Source organism: Ischnura elegans, chromosome 3, assembly GCF_921293095.1.
Source record: "Ischnura elegans chromosome 3, ioIscEleg1.1, whole genome shotgun sequence".
Lineage (NCBI taxonomy): Eukaryota > Metazoa > Arthropoda > Insecta > Odonata > Coenagrionidae > Ischnura > Ischnura elegans.
The window spans coordinates 17,219,761-17,245,100 of record NC_060248.1 but is presented as its reverse complement, the minus strand read 5'-3'; the positions used below and the strand labels follow the sequence as shown (position 1 = coordinate 17,245,100).

General features: G+C 41.3%; 1 protein-coding gene across 2 annotated transcripts in view; it reads right to left on the bottom strand.

Moving 5' to 3' along the window:
• LOC124155494 overlaps positions 1–25,340 on the bottom strand; it is a 316,456-nt gene that overhangs the window by 25,408 nt on the left and 265,708 nt on the right. The gene's annotated exons all lie outside the window — the stretch shown is intronic.

The following is a 25,340-nucleotide window of genomic DNA, read 5'->3' as shown; positions in this document are numbered from 1 at the left end:
TTGGTTGACAACGCGAGGAGACACACGCGGCTGCCTGCTTGTTACGAGAGGGGGGAGGGGGCGGAGGGAGATAGACAGACTGCTTGCTGCTGCACTGGTCTTCTCAAACGGCCTTCCTCCGGCGTAGTTGCCCAGGACGCTGCAGCGGCTGGCAGTGGCGGCGGCCTTCGCAATGAATTGGGAGTGGGAGAGAGGATGAGATATCCCGTGAAACTGTTACGGGCTATCGAATGCACTTCCGCATATTCTTCAGTGATTTCGGCCCGTTTAGCAAGAAAAAGCGAACGACTCCCGACTGGAAAAAGCCAACGAGAATTCGAAAAGAGAATCAATGAGAGAGTGAGGTGCCTCAATAGGCGTTCGTCGGGAGATGCTAGGATGCCAGCCGCTAACAATTAAATAGCAAATGCTCTAACTTCCGCCTAGCATTCTTTATTGTCAGGGGGGAAAAAAGAATTCCCATTCTATCCATTCGGAAAAATATTTCTCTTATTCTATCGTTTCTGTTGGAATTGGCAATGTAGAGCGGTACTAATATAATGGTCTCCGTGTCGCTCTGAAATATATCTATTCTCAATTGTTCAAGCAATCTAAGCCTAGCGCACAGCATCCGAGTCTCTAGCGGCTCCCACACTAATTCGTTTAACATCTGTGTCACGCGTGCGTTGATTGCCAATGACTATTAATTCCCTATTGTCGACCATTTTCCACCGCTGCCAATTCTCATTTGAATTGAACAGTCGATTTACCAGCTATTTTCTGTAGACATCGATTCTAGATAATCGTAAATTGTCGATTTTAAAGCCATCGAATTCTTGGGTAACTAATGGTCTACATGGCTACGACCATGGCACAACGCATTCCGTTCCATGTTATACCTTTACAATCTATCATAATGTCTACTCGTATAATCACATCTAATGTCACTACTATTGGTTGCAGTCTCGCGTTTAATTACGGATTCGAGCTTATTTTTGCCACTGCTGCACTGAAAAACAACACCTTCGGCCGCCTCTTTATCTACTCCAGGAGTTTCCTCTCCTTCCCAATCACGATAAGCGCCTCATATCCACGATTTAACACTTTCCTAGCGAATACAATGAATGAAAGTCTCTCGGGTTTTCGCGCGAGTCAAAATGTTGAGGCAGCACAAGTTAAGGGTTCCGTCTAGTAACCCATTGTAAATTTTTCTGACCCGCGCTCAAACCCGAAAAAGTTCATTCACCTCGTAACCACGTTTCCGTCATTTTCATGTAATTCTCAAGTCTTCTCAGCCAACATTTTTCTCCATGCATTGTCTTCAATAATATTGATAATTCCAGAAAAGTCACAAGAACTACCATATTTTTCTTAAACGTCGATTGATAAAAATAACGATATTACTACTACTTACCCAAATTAAAACCCCAAAGGAAACATTCATTTCAGATCCGGCTCCTCAAATCAATGAAGAATTCGACATAATGATGGTAAAAGAGATTTTCGGCGAAAATATTTTCTATTTTCATACACTTGACTCGCTTGTTAATGCAGAAAAATCGCTGATGCCGTACACCAGTAGAACAGTGCGGGAAAGGCAAGAGAGGAGATATGCTTCAAAGCTCCTATTGTGATTTGACGGTAGCAGCGAATGACGTCACCAACTTTCCCCGCTATATTTTCACATTCTTTATGAGACTAAGAATTTACATATACAATACAGCTTAGATTTTAACTCGCATATTAAATCACAGGTAATAGGCGCGAAACGGACCACAAAGCAAGAGAATAGAGGTATTTTACTCGCACAGTTAATAAATTAGACAGTGAAAATTTAAATAAAGGAGCCCATTTCCTGGGAATCAAAAATTGAGGGAGCCATACTAACGAATTCAATTATTAATTCAAGCGATTCCGGCGCGATATGGTAGAAGTTCGACATCTCAAAAGAAAATGTAACAGAATTATTCCATATCTATTTAGGAACATATATATATATTATAGTATTTTACCGATTAAGGTAGGTTCCACCGAGTACTAAAGAAATACTAAATCGAGTACTAAAATCTGAGAGCCTCCCTTTGCTTCCAGCACTGCCTTATTCAATTCACAATACGGCCTACTCCCTTTCAATCTATCTAAAAATCCTATTCTCTTCCTTCCCCTCCCTCGTTTACCTAAAGTTCTGCCCTCTAACACCGTTTTGAACATACCCTCCCCGCTAAGTACTGCCTCTGTGCATACCTTCTGTCTCCTCCGTATCTCATCTAAAAGCTGCCTCTCCTCACCCACCATGTCCAGCACCTCGTCGTTTCTCCTCCTCTCTGTCCATTTCGCAGTCTCCATTTTTCTCCATTCCCACATGTCGAATGCCTCCAATCTTCTCTAGTCCTCCTCCCTTAGTGACCACATTTCCGCACCGTAGAGAGCTACACTCCAGACCAAACTCTTCACTAACAATTTTTTAAACTCTTACATAACGACCCTTTCAGAAGAATTGAGGATAATGATTAAGGAAAATTAGCTATTAATTGTGGAAAAGCGGAATTACATTTTATTTTAATATGTCGAGCTTCCAAAGTATGAATTGAACCTGTTGAATTTATTTGTAATTTAATTTTCCATTTCAGGTCACACTCTACCTGGATCTGTCAATGACATTCAGTAAATTTTAATAATAATTCGATTATGCTAAGCCACACTTTGATTAAATAACGAGAACTTGGAGCCCAGGACAGCAATTTCTAAGCCCAGCACATTTGGAATCTAGAAGAAAGCATTGCGGACAAAGATAAGATCAAGTCTTTAGCGTCTATATATCCAACGGTCATTTCAAGATCCAGTGTGGGACGGGTAATATTCATCAGATCGTGTTGAGCAAAGGGCGTCTATATCTGCAGCACGTGGGCCGTATACCAATTAACTTTCATGAAAATCATCTCAAGGTGAATCCACCAGAAATCTTTTAGACCTTGTGCGTGCATTCCGACCGGAAGAACACACGACGCCTCCGTCTCCCTTTGACGGTCGAATTTTCCGCATCTCGTTCCCACCCTCCTCCATAATTCATAACAAGGGCTTGCTTCGCGATAATTTCCAGATATATCTGATACACTGCTTCACTACTGTGTCGACAATCATTGAGATAGAGCTTCGACGGCGCGATAAAAAAAATACTTTCCGCGCATAATATTTATATTTGCAAAAAAATCCATCCGTTTTTCCATCATAGACGTCACACCTCTGGGTTGGGAAGAGAAATCAGGGCACATAGATAGTGTACGGTTCAATTTTTATGGTTTTAATAAAATACTTTTCCAGCCAAAAATTATTATTTTTTTAAAATAAATAAGTCTTAAAAAATAAGCAAACTTTAATTTTTTAATAATTTTAATAAAACTAAATCCTGAATCACGTGATCATATTTACATCCCTCAAAATGATTAAATCGTAACTTGAAGCTTGTACGTGGTGGAATGGCTCCATATAATCAATAAAAAAACACTTTGTTACTTCCACAAATATTTATAAAAATGTATATTTATGACCGGTTTCGGATATTACACCATTATCACATACAGAAATAATGGTGTAATAGCCGAAACCGGTCATAAATATAATTTTTTATAAATATTTGTGTAAGTAACAAAGTGTTTGTTATTGATAACACCCTCAAAGTGATACCTCCAGCGATAGGTTTTCAGGGACAAAAAGAGTGATCGCTCGATCCATCATTTTCTGAATCGCGCGGCCATTCCCACCGTCCCTTTTTCCATCTCTCTAAAATCACACGATCATTCTTACCTATCCTTTTCCCAGCACTTTAGCCGACACTCTCAGTATTAACGACTGCCATTCAATTAAAAGCAAAGCGTTTCGTTAAAACCGCCGTTAGCTACCGTGCGTTCTGAAAGACTGAAGGACGGTGCCAGCGATGGTTTCAGCGACGGGAAAAACGACTTGTCCAGTAATGGAAAAGGGAATGGGATTTCTATCCCTGGAGCCATCGTGGAAAACGAGTGCGTTAAACGGTCATTTTTCCGTTATCACTGGAGCGATCCCTGGAACTTTCTCTCGGAAAAGACGGAAAAAAAGATCGTGTGATTCAGCCCTAAGCCTCAAAAGTAAAAAAATCCAAACGGCAAAAAAAACATGAAAAATTCAATAAAAAGCTCAGCAATAGTACATGCGATGTTCAACAAATCTTGAAACCGTTCCATTTCCAAAGATCACTTTTTATTTGGAATGACGAAAAAAGGCTAGAATATAAACGCTTGACATGCTTGCGTTAGATACGACAGCCCTCACCAGCCGGAGAGCAACGGCCACAAGGACAATAACAGGGTTGGGATAACCTGAAGGTCGCGCGAACTCAGGGTTACGACGGGCCTGCGGGTCGGAGAACTGAAATAACCCGTTACGTGAAAAACACGCTGTGAAAGCCTTCGCCGCCACAGTTACCTTTTCTCCCTCGTTTGAACCTGTCCGCAACGCACAATGTGTAAACAAAGCGATGGACTTGGCAACGCAGTAGAGTTGAGATTTTCATTGCGAGGCTCTGCAAAATATATGCCCGGTAATACTCACTCAATCTCGCGCACGATACAATAGGGTGGTTTCCTATTATTTTTTTATTGCCTGAATCGAAAGATTATTACTCCTGGAGTACGTATTTCACGCATTTAGGTTTTTAAATGACGATATCTATTTTTCGCGATTAAATGAAAAGTGAAAATTTTCAAGCGCGCGAAAACGCGACGACTAAGTATGAATTCCGGGAAAACTCCCGTGTGACGTCGGTCTGGTTCCCGCTGCCACAAGTGAGGTGACCTTGGGGCGAGGCTTTGAGCGCTGATACGACGCAGGATGCTAGCAGGTAGCAGAGTACCCTGCTAGCTGGTAGCGCTTGGCTTAAATAACGATTATTAATACCTTATCAAACGAAGAAGACTTTCCGACCTTAGCCAGTTCTAGTAAGTAATTATTAAGACATGTTTCCCTGAGCTCGGTGACGCATGTATACATTGGTTATCTCAGACGATGTAAAACTCCTATCTACTCGTATAGAAACTAGGTCCCTGTGACGTCACGTGGAGTGGCATCGCATGGGCGCCAATCTGGCCTTTTTCAAATGAGGATAAAAATTGACCATTGCCATTCGTCTAAACCGGTATTTCGAAAACCAAATAATTTGTATATTATGAATACACTAATGGTGGGTAACGAATCGCAATCAATGCCTTTCGTTTTCTTTTATGAAGGAAACTACCCTATTCGGAAGTTATTCCATTTTTCGATGCCACCATTTATTAAATACCATTAAAAAATTAAATTGGTTTTCTTAAATAAACACGCATTCACTACACCCAGGTTCTTACCACTCAGTAGTTCAACCTGAAGGTTAGTTTGGATAGCTGAGGGTAGAGGTCACCGCGAATTAAGTCACCGGCGAGTAAATGTCACGCATTCAGGGTAGTTGGGCCAGTTCCTTTCCCTCAGCCACCTCGTATTTCGAGGATTTTAATGGGAAGTGTCCAAAGGCTTCAACCGGAACATGAACCCGGGACCTCTAGATCAAGCACTCCACCCACAATGCCACCACGCTCCCTCCAATTATACTGTGGGAGATAAAAGAGTTATAAAAATCCTTATTCCTTCTCCATTAAAACACCTTCCGAAGTGCGTCCATAATTTGATAAATATTGTATTTTCCAGTGAAAATAACTAACTTATTGCTACATTTAAAGCAATTATATGCCTAATTGGAATAAGTCAATTAGCAGTATTCCCTGTCTCGGATACCTGAGGGGCTGAGGTAATTCACGTGATTTCGACTTTTCAATGCTGCACGTATGATTCTAAAGAAAAATGCATCCATCCTCTATCCTTAGGTACTTGGGTAAGACCGGAGGACATCAGCGTTCGACATAGGAGTGGGCCATCTGTTCTCGAGTGGTTTCATAATCGATTACCTACGCGGTAACAGTGAAAACAACAAGTACTCAAGTAATCAGACAGGTTCTCGAATAACCGGTTGCAAATATTCGGATGAATACGTGAATTTCCAAACGGGTAGCCAAATACATTACTTTCTGAGACGGATACTTGAATGCCACCATTAACACGGGGATCGGGGTGGTGTGGTGGCTAGTTTTGGCTTTCCGCATTTTGGGCTCGGGTTCAAATCCCGGCGGTGGCAGAGATTTTCAGATACTTGCTGAATGTTGCGCGGAGGTCATTAAAAGTGCAACTCTCCGTCCGTCGGATGGGACGTTAATCCATGGTCCCCTTGTTATCTTTCGTTAAGAGCAGCCTAATGCCGACGCCGGGTTTCTCTCCACGCTCCCTTAACTGCCCTTCCCTCATTTTGCAAATTACCTCATCTGCCGGTCGCCTCCTCTAATTACCAATTCATACATTAGCACTTTATCACCTCGACGATGACGCTGTTTGAACAATCAGGTAACATGTTCGGATATCTACATAACACCCTGCGAGCCTCCTCCAGGGTGTTTGGCAGGGGGTGACCACCAACCGGCATACAAGAGCATTTCCTCATGCACAACACCCGATCATATTAAACATATTACGCATAATATGAAAAAATACGTGTACATACATTCATGGATAGGAAAAACTTGCCAAAGACAGTAGTAATTCCCATTGTAAACCCATGAATGGTTAGAATAGAAAAACATAAATATGCAATGAGTCGTCTCAACGAGTGACGGCTTTCATTGTATTAATCGATAAAACGTTGCCATTCTTAGTAGAGTGAGGTGAGAATTTAAAGCTCTCTGTTTTATAGTATACTAGCAGGCCGTTGCTCGGGGAGGATGCCATTACCCACAGAAGCGAGAAACTTGGAATCCATGGCCACATAGCAAGACTTTTAGGAAAAGGAGCAAAGTAGGTAAGGTGACTGTATAACGGTATCAATTTCCGCACACCGTATGTGAGATCAGCTCCACAACATTGATCGTTGCGTGTAGTACGTGCGTAGACCAAAAATATCGTGTGAACGAGTACCCCAGTAAAAAGGTTTGAAATGACAGGATTAATAGTTAAGGGTAGTAGCCTATGAATTGTTTTCAATAAATGTGCCTTTGATAGAGTCAAGAGGTGTGCCTACCCGGCAGGATGTACAATCGCAAAAGTTGTATGTGAAAAGATGTGACGTAACAAATTTTAATGAGAAAACTACGCAAAGAACTCGTCGTACGCAACCGAAAGCAGCACTACTGCCTTTGAGAGCATGAGATGCAACTATGTACTAACTTTGGTCGCAATCCGTGCGGCCGTATGGAAACGCATATCGGACAGACAAGCAGACATCCTCTTTTATTTAGATAGATATCCTTGTTTACTTCTCGTGATCACCTCTACCGTACTACGGCGGTAAACGAAGGATATTTTTCACGACGCCTGAAAAATTTTTATTCGCTCTTACCAAGTAAATTTAGCTCATACTTCGCCCGACTTTTATTCTGGCTACGGCTTTGATATTAAATTACCTACTCGTCTACTTGATTACCTATATGGATACCTGAATACCATTCGAGTCCTCGAGTACATAAGCTACGCTCTTTGCCGCTGAGCTTAACATCTTCTGCTTCAACAGCGCTGACTGTGGTATTTCCTCGTTGCTTGGGGTGACGCACGGGACGGGTCGAAGATGCGGCCAAAGGGCAAGGGTGAGCTGTCTTCTTCTTCTTCGCATAGGAGTTGCGACCACTTCCGCTGCTTCTTCTACTTTGCTGCTGACTCCCGCATAAGGCAACGAACGGCCGTCTATGAAATTCCGCACAACCGGATGACTAATGATGATAGAGCCGTAGTCCCCGTGATGAACTGTCATCGGGTTTCCAGACGAGTGACGGATACTACGAAGTAAATTCCACCGAGGAAGTCTTTTTCCTTTCCTCGACTTGAACATAGACTTCTCGATTCCGCCAAGAGAGCTGTAGCCAGTTGGACTAACAGTATATACTTCCTATGACAATTTTTGGTGGGTTTAGAGGACAGGGTAGTATATCCTGCCAAAAATACGATGCTGCAAGGCTTTTGCCTCAAGACTGCGGCGCTGTGTGCACGAATATGCTGACTTGGGACATAGCATGTCTGACACCACATACCAACTTCACATACGGAGCCACCACCATCCCGCATGGGAAGAAATTCCTTGTTAATAGTTAACCGCACCTGCTGCACAATCACGGGTTCCTGGTTCGAGTCCAGGGGCGGAATTCTGTACTCGGATACCGACGATCGTCGGTGTCGGTAGCTACCGACGATCGTCGGTAGCACCGATAGAAATGTGATTCACAAAACGCCGCTACCGACAGATTGTCGGTGCAACCGACAAATTCGTGACGTAATGCTTTTGTCGGTACGAAAGTGGCACCCGCACGCGAGGCTAGGCGCCTCGACCAATCATATTTCTCCTTTGTGTGCATTAAACAAATGAGGCTCCGAAAACGCCATCTGTTATTCGTCAGCCCGCGAAGAAGTTAAAAAGAGTTGATCACTGCTTTGTGAGATATTTACGATGTTTAATCACTCTGCGAACACAATTTCTTACTCCCGTTGGTGCGATGTGGCTTGTATTCCGAGATTTTGCTGTATTTACCATCGGATTTTTTCTAGCCCAAGTAAAAAAGCCTTTATATTCAAGGATTCAACGGTCATTGATAGAAGAACACCGGCAACATTTGGTGCTCAATGTATTGGAATTTTCAAGTATAATTGTCTTGAAGAGGACTTTGTCTGCTACATAATTGTTCACCTACGCTTATTATAATCGTATTCTTGCGATTAGCAGTGACGAAATTATTTTTATTAGTATTGTAACAATGTACCTTCATCTTGAGCCACGGCTTGTTTACATCGCTGGCCTCATTGTTCGCCGTAAGTCCGATACTTCCACGAGGGTAATTATTTAATTAGAAAACATTTTTGTCGCTTGAATTCACATTTTGGGCTATTTAAAATACATTCGTTGAGAAAAACACCGAGATTCCGCGGATGTCACGGAAGGTATCATCAGTATCATCGCGTCAAGTGTTGTGATTGTGAACTTGAGTGACATACTTTTCGCTATCTATTTGGAAGTGTTAACTTTTGCATTTTGATACCATTTGTGTGTTATTTCAAACTTTGCGTTGATATGACTTTGACTAAATATGCTTGATCAGTGTTAATTTGTGATATACCGTTGAAAGTATGAAGGTTTTCTCGTGTTGAAATGAAATTTTTGTAGTTTTATGATGAATAATTCATTAAATGTTTCCTTGTTTCGTGCAATCATTCTTTTTATTTGCCCCTTTCTACCGATGGAATACACGGTACGTACCTACTCAGTGCTCTTATAGTAATAATGAAAATCTATCTTGAAGTCCCGTACGGCGTTTGGTTAGTATGGTGAAGTAAATTCAGCATTAATTTTACGGGAAGTTTTGTGCACCGGTAACGACGTCAAAGAGTCAGAGGAGTTAAGTGATGCCATTTATATTCTTCTAAAATATAGTAGCAATAGGCTTTTTCTATTTCGTCGTTGCTGTCTGATGCTCTCAAGAGTACTTACGAAGGTAGGAGAGTTATTTTCATTATAAACCCCATTCTCAGATGCTCACTTAGGGTATTGAAGTTAATATGAAAGTGAGCGAAATGTCTACGTATATATTTCATTGAAAGTGCATCAATAGGCATTCGTTTTTATTGAAAATATAAATTAATTTCGGATCCAAACTTTACGAATCAACAATAGATACCTATCGTGTCTTGTTGTGAGTAATGTAAAAGCAAAGCAATACGTTACATACTTAAAATTACGGAATATTTATAATGTAAAATACCTTACGCTATTGGAACGCATAATGTAATATACGTGTAACATTGGTAAAGTTAAATACTGCTCCCACTATGTAAATTTTACGTTTCAAGTGTTTAATCAATCATTTTTATTATAAATAACATACAATTAGAGCGCTTCCACGGATCTAGCGTCGTAGATTATGATTTAAAATCGTCAGCTTAGGCCGAAAAGTGTAAACAAAAGTCCGCCATGTTGCTAAAAATTTGTCGGTAGGTCCTACCGAGCGTTTTGAAATCGTCGGTATGTACCGACGGGTTTACCGACAACTGTCGGTGGGATAACGACAATCGTCGGTAAAACGTGTCTCCTGAATCGCTCGTACCGAGACTTATCGGTAGGACCGGCTTACCGACACCGACAATCGTCGGTACGGTGTACAGAATTCCGCCCCAGGGGCGGAATTCTGTACACGGATACCGACGATCGTCGGTGTCGGTAGCTACCGACGATCGTCGGTAGCACCGATAGAAATGTGATTCACAAAGCGCCGCTACCGACAGATTGTCGGTGCAACCGACAAATTCGTGACGTAATGCTTTTGTCGGTACGAAAGTGGCACCCGCACGCGAGGCTAGGCGCCTCGACCAATCATATTTCTCCTTTGTTTCCATTAAACAAATGAGGCTCCGAAAACGCCATTTGTTATTCGTCAGCCCGCGAAGAAGTTAAAAAGAGTTGATCACTGCTTTGTGAGATATTTACGATGTTTAATCACTCTGCGAACACAATTTCTTACTCCCGTTGGTGCGATGTGGCTTGTATTCCGAGATTTTGCTGTATTTACCATCGGATTTTTTCTAGCCCAAGTAAAAAAGCCTTTATATTCAAGGATTCAACGGTCGTTGATAGAAGAACACCGGCAACATATGGTGCTCAATGTATTGGAATTTTCAAGTATAATTGTCTTGAAGAGGACTTTGTCTGCTACATAATTGTTCACCTACGCTTATTATAATCGTATTCTTGCGATTAGCAGTGACGAAATTATTTTTATTAGTATTGTAACAATGTACCTTCATCTTGAGCCACGGCTTGTTTACATCGCTGGCCTCATTGTTCGCCGTAAGTCCGATACTTCCACGAGGGTAATTATTTAATTAGAAAACATTTTTGTCGCTTGAATTCACATTTTGGGCTATTTAAAATACATTCGTTGAGAAAAACACCGAGATTCCGCGGATGTCACGGAAGGTATCATCAGTATCATCGCGTCAAGTGTTGTGATTGTGAACTTGAGTGACATACTTTTCGCTATCTATTTGGAAGTGTTAACTTTTGCATTTTGATACCATTTGTGTGTTATTTCAAACTTTGCGTTGATATGACTTTGACTAAATATGCTTGATCAGTGTTAATTTGTGATATACCGTTGAAAGTATGAAGGTTTTCTCGTGTTGAAATGAAATTTTTGTAGTTTTATGATGAATAATTCATTAAATGTTTCCTTGTTTCGTGCAATCAATCTTTTTATTTGCCCCTTTCTACCGATGGAATACACGGTACGTACCTACTCAGTGCTCTTATAGTAATAATGAAAATCTATCTTGAAGTCCCGTACGGTGTTTGGTTAGTATGGTGAAGTAAATTCAGCATTAATTTTACGGGAAGTTTTGTGCACCGGTAACGACGAGTCGCGACGTCAGTGAGAGGAGTTAAGTGATGCCATTTATATTCTTCTAAAATATAGTAGCAATATGCTTTTTCTATTTCGTCGTTGCTGTATGATGCTCTCAAGAGTACTTACGAAGGTAGTAGAGTTATTTTCATTATAAACCCCATTCTCTGATGCTCACATAGGGTATTGAAGGTAATATGAAAGTGAACGAAATGTCCACGTATATATTTCATTGAAAGTGCATCAATAGGCATTCGTTTTTATTGAAAATATAAATTAATTTCGGATCCAAACTTTACGAATCAACAATAGATACCTATCGTGTCTTGTTGTGAGTAATTTAAAAGCAAAGCAATACGTTACATACTTAAAATTACGGAATATTTATAATGTAAAATACCTTACGCTATTGGAACGCATAATGTAATATACGTGTAACATTGATAAAGTTAAATACTGCTCCCAGTATGTAAATTTTACGTTTCAAGTGTTTAATCAATCATTTTTATTATAAATAACATACAATTAGAGTGCTTCCACGGATCTAGCGTCGTAGATTATGATTTAAAATCGTCAGGTTAGGCCGAAAAGTGTAAACAAAAGTCCGCCATGTTGCAAAAAATTTGTCGGTAGGTCCTACCGAGCGTTTTGAAATCGTCGGTATGTACCGACGGGTTTACCGACAACTGTCGGTGGGATAACGACAATCGTCGGTAAAACGTGTCTCCTGAATCGCTCGTACCGAGACTTATCGGTAGGACCGGCTTACCGACACCGACAATCGTCGGTACGGTGTACAGAATTCCGCCTCAGGTGAAGGAGAAATGGAATTGTTGCACTTCGTGCGCATTTGCGGTTGACTTCGTAAATGTTCGCATGGCTCCTCTATTGTTAATTCATTCAGCTCCTTCTAAGGTGCGATTAATCGAAAAGGTGATGTTCCTTTGATGTCGACGTTGCTAAGGTTACTTTCAATATTGATGGCAGACATCGCCTAAGATATACTGGTAGTCATTTGTTGTCGGCTGTCGATTTATGAGCAATGCTAACTGCCCTCCAAGGGAGAAAGAAAGACAAGAACGAACAGAATCAAAGAACCCTCTTCAAAGATAACTTCATGACTACGATTAAGAACTTTTCACGGGTGTTCTGCTCGGTGGAGGTGATGGGAACCGAAGAACACGCGATCGAATGGGTATCGACAATTTTCAACGGCGTGGCATGTCAACTTTACCGAAGAAAATTAAATCCTATATATCAATAAAACAGCGGATGCTGCTGGGGCCTAAACAATAAACATGCTGATGAGCATCATTTTAATTAGTAAGGAAACCAAAATCAGGATCTACAAGACTTTACCACAACCTGTAAGAGTCTACGGCTGAGAATTTTGGTCAACAGCAAAGTCTCAAGAAAAAAATGCTCTTTACCTTTGAAAAAAGTACTAAAGGAAAATATTTGGACCTACTTATGAAGCCGGAGTTTGGAGTATCAGAAAAAATAGAGAAATCAGATAGATGTATAGTGAGTCAAATACAGCTACAGCAATAAAAAAGCATAACTACGTTTAAGATGGCCGGGCCACATTTTGCGAAAGGACAAAACCAGCATATTGAAATAGGTTTTAAATGATAGAGCCAATGGTAGAAGATCTCTAGGAAGACTGCGTTGGAGAGAAAAAGTACTGAAGGATGTGGGAAAACTTAGAGCAGAAATAGGAATGACGGAAGACTGAGAAGGGTGCAGGCGGGTCGTAGGCGAGGCCAAAAATCGTCTTGGGTTCACATGGTCACATGAGAATTTAAGTAGTATGTAATTTACCTATATGTAATCATCTTCTGAGTAAATTTCACTCTGATCTCATCACCCCGATGGAGACCCGTATAATGTTGAGGAATCAGATGATCTTTCACTGAGTGTTGAAGGAGAGCTCCCCCACTCCTCAGTCAGTAAAAGCCAGGAAAATCGGCTAATACGTATAAAAAAACATAGTCAGTGATTCAACCAGAAGGTTGATTGGGATAGGTGGGGGTAGAGTTCATCCCGACTAAGTCTCGAAGAGGTGATTTCACACATTCAGGGGACTAATTCCTTCCTCAGGGCCACCTTGCATTTAGAGAATTTCGATTGGGGGTGTCCGAAGGCTTCATCCGGGATATAAACCTGGGACCCCTCGATAAGCAGCCCAGCGCTCAACCCACGAGACCCGCTCAAAAAAAAGCATAAATAAGTATAAAATTTATATATGAATATATAGGGAAAGGACGCGGCGGCCATGGGCGTGCTGACGCCTCTTCAGCTGAGATTTCGCGTGATTCCTGAAAGTCGCGTGCTCTTCGCTGGCGTCTTATTCCCGCGACAGTTGGTCAAGTGAGGCGGATACGTGCGAGAGAGGTGTTTCAAAATGGCCCGCAAGCAGGTCGGATGGCGTGGCTCTTTCGTTCCCCCACTCCTCCGAACAGTACGCGCATTGTTAGTACCTCCGCGCCACCGCTGCCGCGAGCAGCAGTGGCGACCACGCCGCTGCCTGGCAGCCTATTCACGCGCAAGAACTGCCGCCGCTCACAAGTTTGGACCGCAGCCGAATGGAGGAGGAACGAAAAAGAAGGTAGACGACCGCATCCAGGCGCCGAGCAATCGGGAGCAGACATCGCGGAAGACAAGGCGACACGAAGCAACGCGGGTGTTCACTCCAAATCTGATATTAATAAAGCAATTGTTTTGTTCTCAGATTATTATAACCGATTAGTGCATTGTTTTTTTTTACAGTTTAAAGCTTATTGTTCAGTGTAAGGCCTTTACCCTTTGAGCGCCAACCGATTTTCTAGGTGCTATGCAAAAAGTATCGAGGCATTTTTTGCTGATTTTGCAGTATGTTGGGGGAAAAAATTAGGTCTCAAAAACAAGTAAAGATATACGTTCAAAAACTGTAGAAAATCCTTATTATACGTGGTTACACCTTTTTATTATATTATTTGAAGAATTTTTTGTAATATGAGTTAATTTTTATAGTTTGAAGAAAATAGTTAATGATAAAATAAAATGAACATTGACAATTGTATGATTAGTTAATTATCAGCATCTAAGACTGGCATTGCATGAGGAGCACGATAGCGCTCCCCGGCACTCTAAGGGTTAATATAATAATAACAATAATTTGCAATCAGTAACAAAGGAAAATATACAACAAACATGCAGAAAAAACATAAATGATAACACAGTATTGTAACGATCTTGGGCTAGTTAAGAATAAGTATAATATTTTATTCTGAAATTTGTAGGGATGGAGATTCTTTGATTTCTTTGGAGGGCTGTTCTATGTTTGTTAGGCGCCAACGGTAAATGATTTTTGAAAAGCTTTGGACCGATTATGTGATACATGCAGATAGTTGGGTTCAGCTCTATTAACAACATTAGGAAATATCGTTCTCTAGGGATAAAGTCAATGATGTACTGTGATAAGTTATTTTTAAGTAATGAACACATGGAACAGGTCAATTTAAATCAGTAAATCGGAGAGAAATTCTCGGGTTGGTGTGGTGGGTAGTGTTTTGGCTTACCACCCGCGGAGTCCGGGTTCAGATCTTGGCGGTGGCGGAGATTTTCAGGTCGCCCGATCCCTGCATGAGTGTTTTGATGACGTAGGAATCGTTTAAAATTTAATATATCTATTTGAAAATTTTCAGAGTATATCTAATAGACCCGTGTCATCAGTCTAAATCTGCATAATACCCTGCAAGACACCTCTAGGGCATGTGGTAGGGGTTAAGCAATAACCAGCATGCAATAGCATCCCCACATGCACGCCAAACGGTAGTAAAATATTACGCATTATTGAACAGTTCATAAAAGAATTGAGAGGGTAACTTCGCCAAATCAATCTTAGGATTGTTCATCGACGAGAAAGACGAAGAGAAAGAATATTCCTGTTAGGAATATTAAAGAGGGTTTAGATTTAGGGACAGATTAAATCATCCTTAAACAGCAAAGACGATTTTTCAACTCAAGGTTTTTTTTTCTTGTCCATATTTTACCCGAAGAGATAATCCAAGAGTCAAATTTCAAGACAGGAATTTCTCAACCCACAAGCGTCTCGATAAATACAGAACTCCCATAAAGATCGGCGTAAATTCGACCCCAAGATGAGCGAGTATCGTAGCGTCGAAATTGTTCGTTCCTATGGAGCAACTGCTGTCGTTCAATTTGTACCGTAACTTTGATTTTATTAATGAATCTTAAGATGGTCGGGGGAGCTCAGTGGTTTGAGCATTTGGCTGCAGATTGAGGGGTCCCGGGTTGAAATCCCAGGCGAGGCCTTTGGACACCCCAAATCAAAATCCTCAACACGCGAGGTGGATCAGGGAAAAGAACTAACCTCCCTCCGCTAAATGGGTAAAGTTCACACGCCTGTGGCCTAGTCCGAGGTGAGGTCTACCCTAACCTAGTTAAACCAACCTTCGGGTTGAAACACTGTGTGAGAATGATGGAAGGGGTAATACGTGTTCATCGAGAGTAAAATTCTTCTAAAAATCTTCTCGCTAATACATGCAAGATAACAATACTGATCCGCGATGGTTGCTAGCCGTAGGAAGTTTGTGACACCATCATAGTAAAACCCCAATTCGCTCACTGGACATCACGGGAATAATTCATCCACGTGGTCTCGCGGTGATTGGACGGTACCATTGAGTGATGTTATTAACTTCCAACAACTCTCAGTGAAATGGTTAGGAAATTCGAAGCATCACCAACGATAGCTTGCGAAGTAGATAACGTAAAGAAACGAAATTGCAAGTGTATCCTCACCTTTTAAACTCAAAGAGAAATTTCAATGAAAACTTTGACGCCCGAGCTTTTTTAGATTGCTTTACCAATAACCCAATTTTTGAACAACCCACCAAAGGAATTCCACTAAAAACTCACGAGGCGAAAGACTAGAAATCTACAATAAGACCTATCACCGAACAAGCGAGGAAAAATATAACCAAATTTATTGGAAGGAAGTATGTTGTCCCAAAATTCATACGACGTATACCTGTCCTCTCTCACCATTATTTTTTTTAAATATCACATTCTATTACATTTACTTTGAATACCCCCTGAAATATATTTTCAGGAGATCCCCTTAAAAAATTCAACGGCGTACTCTGAACCATGAAACGTGGACGGAACCGTGAGTGGACGGCACCCTTGCTTATCTGTATAGTCCCTAATGAACCCTCATCTCGCTAGAAACAGAGGATAATCACCTTTGTTGTCACATTTAAGGGGTGGATACCCAGTTTCCAGTGACAAGGGTCACTCCACGTAGATTTTCCCCGGCAGAGGACGGCGCTTATCCCCGCGATTGAGGTGAGCTCGGAGCTCCAAAAACCAAAGAGATGGATCACCAACATTCCGGAACCACAACGCCGTCCTAATTGCATTCGAATTTTAATTACTCAGCTGACCCGCGACTCCTACCGCATATCGCGCGACAATGAAAAAAAAAGCTAATTGGAAGATTTACGACATCCACAAGCGTCATACTATTAGCCCGTTGGGTAAATAGCTCCGATGCGACTTAAAAATGAATGTATCCACTGCACCCACCGCGCCGATAGCGGGACAGGTATTAAACTCGGACACCGCTCGACATTTCGAATTTTGTTCACGCACGAGACCACCTGGAGACGCTGGAAAGCACATCAGAGTAAGTAAGGGCAGTCGATCCAAGCGGGCGCTACGCAAGAGGGACGAACTCCACGTAGGTGGATGGGAGCAGGGATAAACATTTGAGATTGAATATTACGGTTATTTCAAGTGGAAACGTGGGTGAATCCGTAATTTGCAAGGGCGAAAATTTTCGAATTCATGGAAATGCGCTTTGGAATATTATTTTACAAATGGTAGGAAAAAAACGGCTTATAAAACCGAAATAATTAATTCATCCTGTAAAAAAAGCTCGTTTATTACGAGATTGGTGATGAATTTAAGAGGTTTCGTTTGATGTCTAAATTTCGTTTAAAATCTCTGGAAAGGTGCGTAATTCCCAAGTTCACTCTACACAGCAGTTGGAAGAAATTAGCCGGGGTAATTCCTGATTTAAGATTTTTAAGCGTACATGGATTCTAGTTTAGGGACCCTCTTTCGGAAACAAACATGCCTACCAAAAAATTCAAAGTAAAACTCAGGATTAGGTTTATTTAATTCAAGGGAACCCATTTTATCTCAAAAAAGTGTAGTTTATTGCATTCTTGGCGAAAGCCACGCATAAGGGGCGAAAATTCGACAGAGATATAATCATACTTTTACGACTGGAGTCTAGCCAAGATCCCCGACTTTGTTCCGGAAGATTCTAGTTCAAACCCAGGCTCTAGACATAATAGGGGACACTAGGTCGAACCTACGTCAATGCGGGAGATTTCTAGTGGAATTAGTCATGCTTTGAAGAAGGTTTGCCGGAGGAATGGATAACGTCCACAATGTGACGAGGAATTTAGCGCCATTTCGCCATTTAGCCATTTCGCTCGTATTCCACAGATTCGTTCTCATCTCCCACAATAGAATATCTCAAGTAAATAATAATAATAATAAAAATAATCAAAGACGTTCATGTCCAGACGTTTATGTAAGAATTTAAAGACGTTTATGTCCAGAGTAAGACTTGACTATCTACGATAATTTTTAAATTTGCACAAAGGACTACCGGGAATAGAAGCCAAGAGCATCGAGACAAGTGGATCCAGAATTTTTTTTATTTCTACCCCACTTATTTTTGAAAAAAGTACAGACGTCATTAAAAAGTTTATAATTTATAAAGTATTTTTTTTTTCAAACAATTTTAAAAATTATCCACCATAATATCAACGTCATCATCATAAGTCAGTAATCTTAAGATTGTAATTCACAGTGTCCGGTGATATCTGGTGGAAATGTTTTACATCCATGAGAATAAACTAAAATGGTAAACTTCCACACAATTTTATTTACTTAAGTACCGACCCGGTTTCGACACGTAGTGTCACCACTAACGTAGTGTAGTATTTCGGTACTTAAGTAAATAAAATTGTGTCGAAGTTTACCATCATAGTTTATTCTCATGGATCCTAAGATTGGTTAGACGCTACTCTCCTATCCGCTAGCCTTTTCGTAGTGACGTATTTCTTCTCTTTTACTTCCTCATATCTGATATTAATAAAAATTAGAGTGGCTGCGACTCCTCGCGATGATAATGTGGTGCTTTCCCCTCACCTTCCACATGGCAATACTACAGCCGTTAAAGTAAATGCGACCCGACCTGGAATGGAATGAGTGTCGCTGTACTGACCACAGTGGTCTCCACCTTCACCAACGAATAAGAGATATTGCCCTCTTCCCCGGGTGATGGGAGGAATAATTGTTGGCGGCCTCCCGTCGCCTTATCTTCACAGGCTTCATGTATCATTTAATGGCCCATCTCACCCAGGGGTTAACCCATACCACCTCGGAATGCCGCCGCTTTTTGTCCACGACTACTCATTCGACAAGTAAACTCGCTTATACTTCAGTTTACTTCTATTTCTAGAGGTCGACCCACCATCTACAACCTCATGGACGCACTCGGTGGCTCAGCCACGAGAATTAAACGTAAAAACCGAAAATTCTGATGCAATGTGCACCAGCAGCGCTCCTCTGAGAGGTCATGGGACTGGATTTCATAATGGAACTATTCTGCATTGAAAATAACGCAATACTCGGAATGCAATTAGACCAATCTTTTACATACACTAGCGAAACTGAATCAATTTGCTGATAAATTACTGAATGAACATATTAGACAGGCATGACTTAAGCAGCATTGAAATCCCTCCAATTTGCTGGACCAACACATTATTTTTTTTAATTAGCTCTAATTATGACTAGGTCAACTTGAGAGATGCGAGAGTTAGCTTTTCTACCTTCACATTATATCTTTGGTGTTAACGCAGAGGAACTGGAAGGCTAGAGAATGACATAATCCGAGAGATGAAATTCAATTCCAGGAACAATGCATCTGATGCTGTTGAAGTACCTGATGGTAAGTATTTTCTCGAGGTAAATTTGGTAGAGAGGTACAACATAAATAACTAACATGACATAAATAGAACCGGTAATATAAATACGTTGCCGGTTTAAAAAAATAGCTATAAATATTAAAGCTATAAATTAAATTAGTATAAACGAAAAAATTAGCTTCACAGCTTCGAGGCGTTTATGGAAAAACACGAGCTTGTACTGGATGCCATACATCATTCGTCTGCAGTACAGAAAAACGAACTGCTGCTCATGAGGTATTGAAATTGAGCTGAGGAGTTCCTCATAACGTAGTATTTTCCGCAGTTCACTTCTCAATTCCGCATTATACCCACGATATTTTTCATTTCGAGGCGTCCCCTTCGACGATTAACGGCTAGAATAAGCAGAACAAGGATAAAAGGAGTACGGAAAAAAATGACTGCGACAATGCGTGTTCCAAAGTTTCGTTTTCTCGTTAATTCACAAACAACCGAACCCCACGCCGATTTCACGCCAGATTCCATGCTTATATTTCCACAAAAGCCGCCGTTGACGCATGGGTACTGCAATCTCCGTGCGCTACGAACTCCGTAAGGATAATTGAGTGCTAATTCTCTCTATGAACTGACCTTAACCCATTTCCGCTACTATACTTTCTGCACGCGATTGTGAAGATACTTAGGTACTTCACTCTTATACTCGTCTTAAGTAATCTAGTGAAATATTTTGGCAGCACATCAGCTTGTTTCTTCAGACTGACCCGTAGCCTTGTAGCTACCTAGGGTGGTAACGAGGTCGGAATCTAATGTTGTTCAATTTCTACGAGTGACAGATTCAATGGAAAGGATGAATCTTCCGGACAAGCACATTTCTGGATGAAGGAAGGTTCAAATGTATACAACACCATTTCCTGTTTAATTTTACGATTCATGCATGTAATTCCCAGACAGTAGGTTTCCATAGTGAATTATTGTTTCGAAACCGTCTCTTTTCGCCAGCGGCCTTAATTCGACCGCCTTCAAAAGTAAACTAATAAATTAAAAGTTAAAGAAAGTAAATTAAGTTAATGCTATCTTCAAAAGCAATCTGTGGCTATTCGAAAGCCAAAATTTGTGCGGATTTTCCTCAAGAGCCTCATATGGCTACGGTTACGGCATATGGTTAACACCCATTTAATCGAAGATGAAGGGACGAGCTACTAAAGCAGGTTCAATTAATAACGGGAATTAAACCGTATGATCGCGATTTACGTTCGTCAATAGGGAGCAATAATTCCGTTCTAACACAAGGACATACAGATCCACCTTTAAATCCTTTGAGGGCTTAATGCTTCGCGCAACACCGAACAAAATTATTGAATCTGCTGGCAAACACTTTGCGTCCAGGTTTCCACATCGACTTAAGCCCTCTGGGGTTCACGGTCAAATTTATTTTTTCCCCCAAGCGGCTCAAAGCTCAAAATTTTCTCCTTTTCCATCGCGCGCTTAACCAATTGGAAACCATACTTGTTTGACCACTGCCTTACCCCCAATGAACACAAAGAGGAAGTAATGAATGAAGTACAACTCGCAGGCGCGGACAACCCTTTCAATGAACGAAAGTACTCACAAATTCGAGAGTAGCGAATCAGACGATTAATTGTTTTTTAGCATTGCTTACTTCTATCAGCTTATTTCTTTCACGGGTAATAGGCCAACACACTTTCTAGGATTCCCCATCGTAGAACTAGACCAGTCTAACAAGAAGGTTCTAGGTTCCAACGCAGTGACTATTTTTTACCTTTGATAGAGCGCAAGGTTATTACGCAAACGATAATCTCTCACGGTTAATATAAAAAAAAGAAGAATGACTAACATGAGATCAATGAGATAGAATATTAGAGTAAAACAAAAAATTATACAATAAATATTAGAAGAATGGAACACAAAGTCTGCGTGGTGAAATCAAAATAGATGGAAAAATTAAGGTAGAAAAAAAATCAAGAGAATGGCAGAAAGGTTAAGAGGATTCCATTCAAAGAAAAAATAGTGATGGCCAGAGGTGAAATTAAAAAATAAGACAAAAAATATTATTCCCCGGTACGAGCGAAAATTGATGCTAAGAGTGGCAGAGAGGGACTCAAAAATTATAAGTTGTGGAGGAGGGCGGGGTAAAAACACACGCATTATACATGCACTTGAGGTACCTGACGATGCTGTCAGGTACCTGATGATGCTGTAAAGCGAAACCGGTAGTACTACTAAATTTAAAAATTGTGGAAATTGCTCCTGCTTTTTCATTTTTCATCCTGCGTAGGGATTGATTTAATGAGCAATTTAAGCATCCATAATTTTTGGTCATAATGATTTCTATTTTTTTTGTCATTGTGCACTGATTTTGATATTTTTATTACGATTAACACTTCCCTGTGCATAAAATTGGCTTGATGCTGAGATATTTTTATGTGGCTTAGCTGCCACATGTATCGGATGCCAACCCCACCAAAAAGAGTACTCTGCTGGGGAGTCTATTTTCATCCCATTATAGCTGATGCTTACTTTATGCCATTGATTATGCAAACGAATGAAATAAAGACATGTTTTTAATATTTGAATCAGGTGATGATGGATGTGATGGAGAAAAACTTCGTACGTAATACGGAAAATATTATCTTTTAGGAAAATGGAGAGAGTTAAGTGAAAAAATAAAAGGTCGTGGCACTGGCATAAAACATATGCACACGCTCGAAAGTCGTAGTCATCGCGACAGTGTCTTAATATCCTTCCCATCAAACCGCAGAGAAAATCTCTCGGATTATGTCATTCTGAAACCTTCCAGTTCCCCTGCGTCTCTCCTCAATCATAAGATTCGTTTGAAAAATCACCGGTCCCGCCTCTGGCCGGCGCCGCCTTCCCGCCAAGAGAGCGCAGCTGTGAGCGAAAAATCGCAAAGGGCGCACATATCGATTGCAATGACTGCAGCATCATGTTCCTCGCGGGCATCGGCGCATTTGAATTCAACTCCCGGAGAATTCAACACGCCATTAACACCTGTGGGAGAGTGACGCCCGAACGAAAAGAATTATTCCTTAAAAGCTCGACTAACTTTTCATCCGCGGACACTGCCAGCGAGGAAAATGTATGTTTAGCAAAAACCGAGTAATAATCAGCAGTTAACTTTCACTAAGTCATTCGTAAGTGCACTCAAATTGGGAAAATTTATCGTTAATAAGGATACCAAGACATCTTCTTCTGGATTTTTGGTGATTTCTGAGTATTAATGCTGAACATCCAACGCCACAAGGCAGCATGCCTTTGCTCGAAAGAGGAAAGTGTGAATAGAAATCGCTTTTGAAAATTTTTTGGAAATCACAGAGGACTTCACGAGAGTGAACCTTAGGGAAGTCACTGATAATTGCAAAACCAGTTGGAAAATTGGTCAGGCAACACGGAGGAGGTTCAGAGATCCAGATTCGATTCCAGACCAGAGTGGATCAACCAGACCTGATATCGCAATTGATCAGAAGAAAACGGCCGCTGTAAGGGAAAGATGAGCTACGAAGAAAATAGAATCTTCCCCATTCAGCTATTCTCTCGTACGTTTTAAACAAGAAAACGCGAAAGTTTACGCCCGTTTTTGACGAGTTGACGTCATAATAGTTTTGATTCATTAGGAGAACCGTGAACGAGTTAATGAACCGCTCACAACAGGGTAAACTACAACGAACCACGAAAGGCACTTGCACAAGACCGTGGAGTATGTGAGCTGTAGAGGTACGCTCGATACGAGCTTGTGACGTCATCAACATATCCGCAAATTTTTCTCGATGGGAACAGTTTGAGAAGTAGGCGACGAAAATGGAGTAAATAAGAGTTTCTTGATTCATAAAATTCAATCACAATCGACAGTAAAATAAATTTGTTTAAACACCCACTTATTGCATTGAAAAGGAAAGAGATTACCACGGCACACGCTCTGACTTGTCCGCCGTAGGCAACTCCGATACATTTGAGGGAGGTTGACAAGGTTGTGAGGGCAGAGTCAATAGCGTACCCAGGATCAAAACTAAGGGGGGGGGGGGTTGTTCACGTCATAGATAAAATTTAAGCATGGAAAGAGTGAATTAAACCAACATTTTAAGGGAACTGCAACAGCTCTTCATTAGTTTTAAAAATTATTTGCTTGGAAAAATATTATTTTCCTTAAAGACATTTGCGATTTTTGCTTCCAGGGGAGAGGGTGGGGGCAGCTGTCCTCTCCTGCCCCTCGCTGGGTACGCCCATGGGCAGAGCATTGCTGACTGTGAGCACCAACTCTAGCTGCTGAGTACTAAGGGTTGACACTGCTTTTTATTGTTGGTATACGGGAGGTCATCCAACAGAACACCACGAGGATCGCCGCGCCGACAGACCACGCCCGCGGTTGCCCCATTTCACGCGTTCGCGAGGATATAGGTGTTCGGCGAGTGATAACGCAATACCATCAGATAAGCAAATACCTTCGATATGATAACGCAACGGCGATCGGAAAGACAACTTAAACAACAGTGGCTGCAAAGACATCGTGAGGAAGGCCAGTTGGAAGCGGTTGGTTATTCACTTTGAGGTATGGAGTTCTTTCTCAAGTCACACCCCTGAAGAAAACATACTAACTAACCGAGATTTCGGCAACAGGCATGGAAGCTAGACACACTCCGTCGTAAAATAATCAGAGGAGTTCCACGGCTTTTCCTCATTATAAATACAGGCGCGCAAGAACTTCGATCAACTCAATTACCAACCGGAGAATCGCAGAAAAATCAATAGGAAACCCAGGGATCGAAGCCTTATTCTCGCCCAAGGAAGCTAAACTGCAATTCATCGTACTAAAGACATCTTGATGGTATTAAACAGGAGTTCTATCACTTTTCCAAACGTCCTCCACTGATAAGAATTAGAAAAAAACGACAATTCTCTTCATCTCACGATACAAGTGCTGACACAATAAGCAGTAAGAATGTGGGGGAACTATTTCAAACGTTTACACACAATCACGAAAGATAACACAACCAAAATGGCAAATCAGCAACGAAACACCTCCCAAAGCCAAATTCATTTCCTGTAACAAGTGGTCCGCTTCGGGAGTCTTCACGCCCGGATGCGTGGAGACAGAATTAAAACCCCAAAACACGACAGTATGCCACATGTTCCATCAGCCATGCACCCAGTTACCAAGGGAATTTAAAAAATATCCACTCCAATTGAGCTGATTTACTCCCGTTTCCGATGCAACCATTTCACTGAAAGGCAAACGAACCGCAATGTTGGCGAATGAATGGTCGCAAACCATTGAATCTACGAAAAACACTGAATATCTGCGGTGAATTTACCCGAGTACTACATAAACAACCGGTTGTTGAACAAATCAAGTAGAAAGACAACCAGGGATAGGGTCTTATCCCTCCTCTCCCACAGCAATGATATTTCGGAAAAAAACTACGCAGCAGCAAACACAGCGAAGAATGCTGAGGACAACCCAACTTCCGACACATTCCGTAACCTACCCGGCGTCTTTGACAGTTTGTAGGGAGAGCATCTCCCAAATACACGGAATGCTCCATATCAAGTTGTATACCAGCTGATAGAATCACGTTTTCCGATCTTTCACCACGTTGTTTATCGCCGGCGAAACGTCCGTCCTCATACAACAAGAGGCGTGGTGAAAGCCCGGAAAACATGAGAGCATCAACCAATTCCGCGAAGCCATCTCAAGTATCCCAGCGGAATTCGAAATTCACGCCCACAGAGAGAGGCAGACGCAAGGCACCTCATGGTGGTCATAATTGTAAGTGTATACTCTGCGGCTTCAACAACGAGGATATTTTCGATCTCACCCACG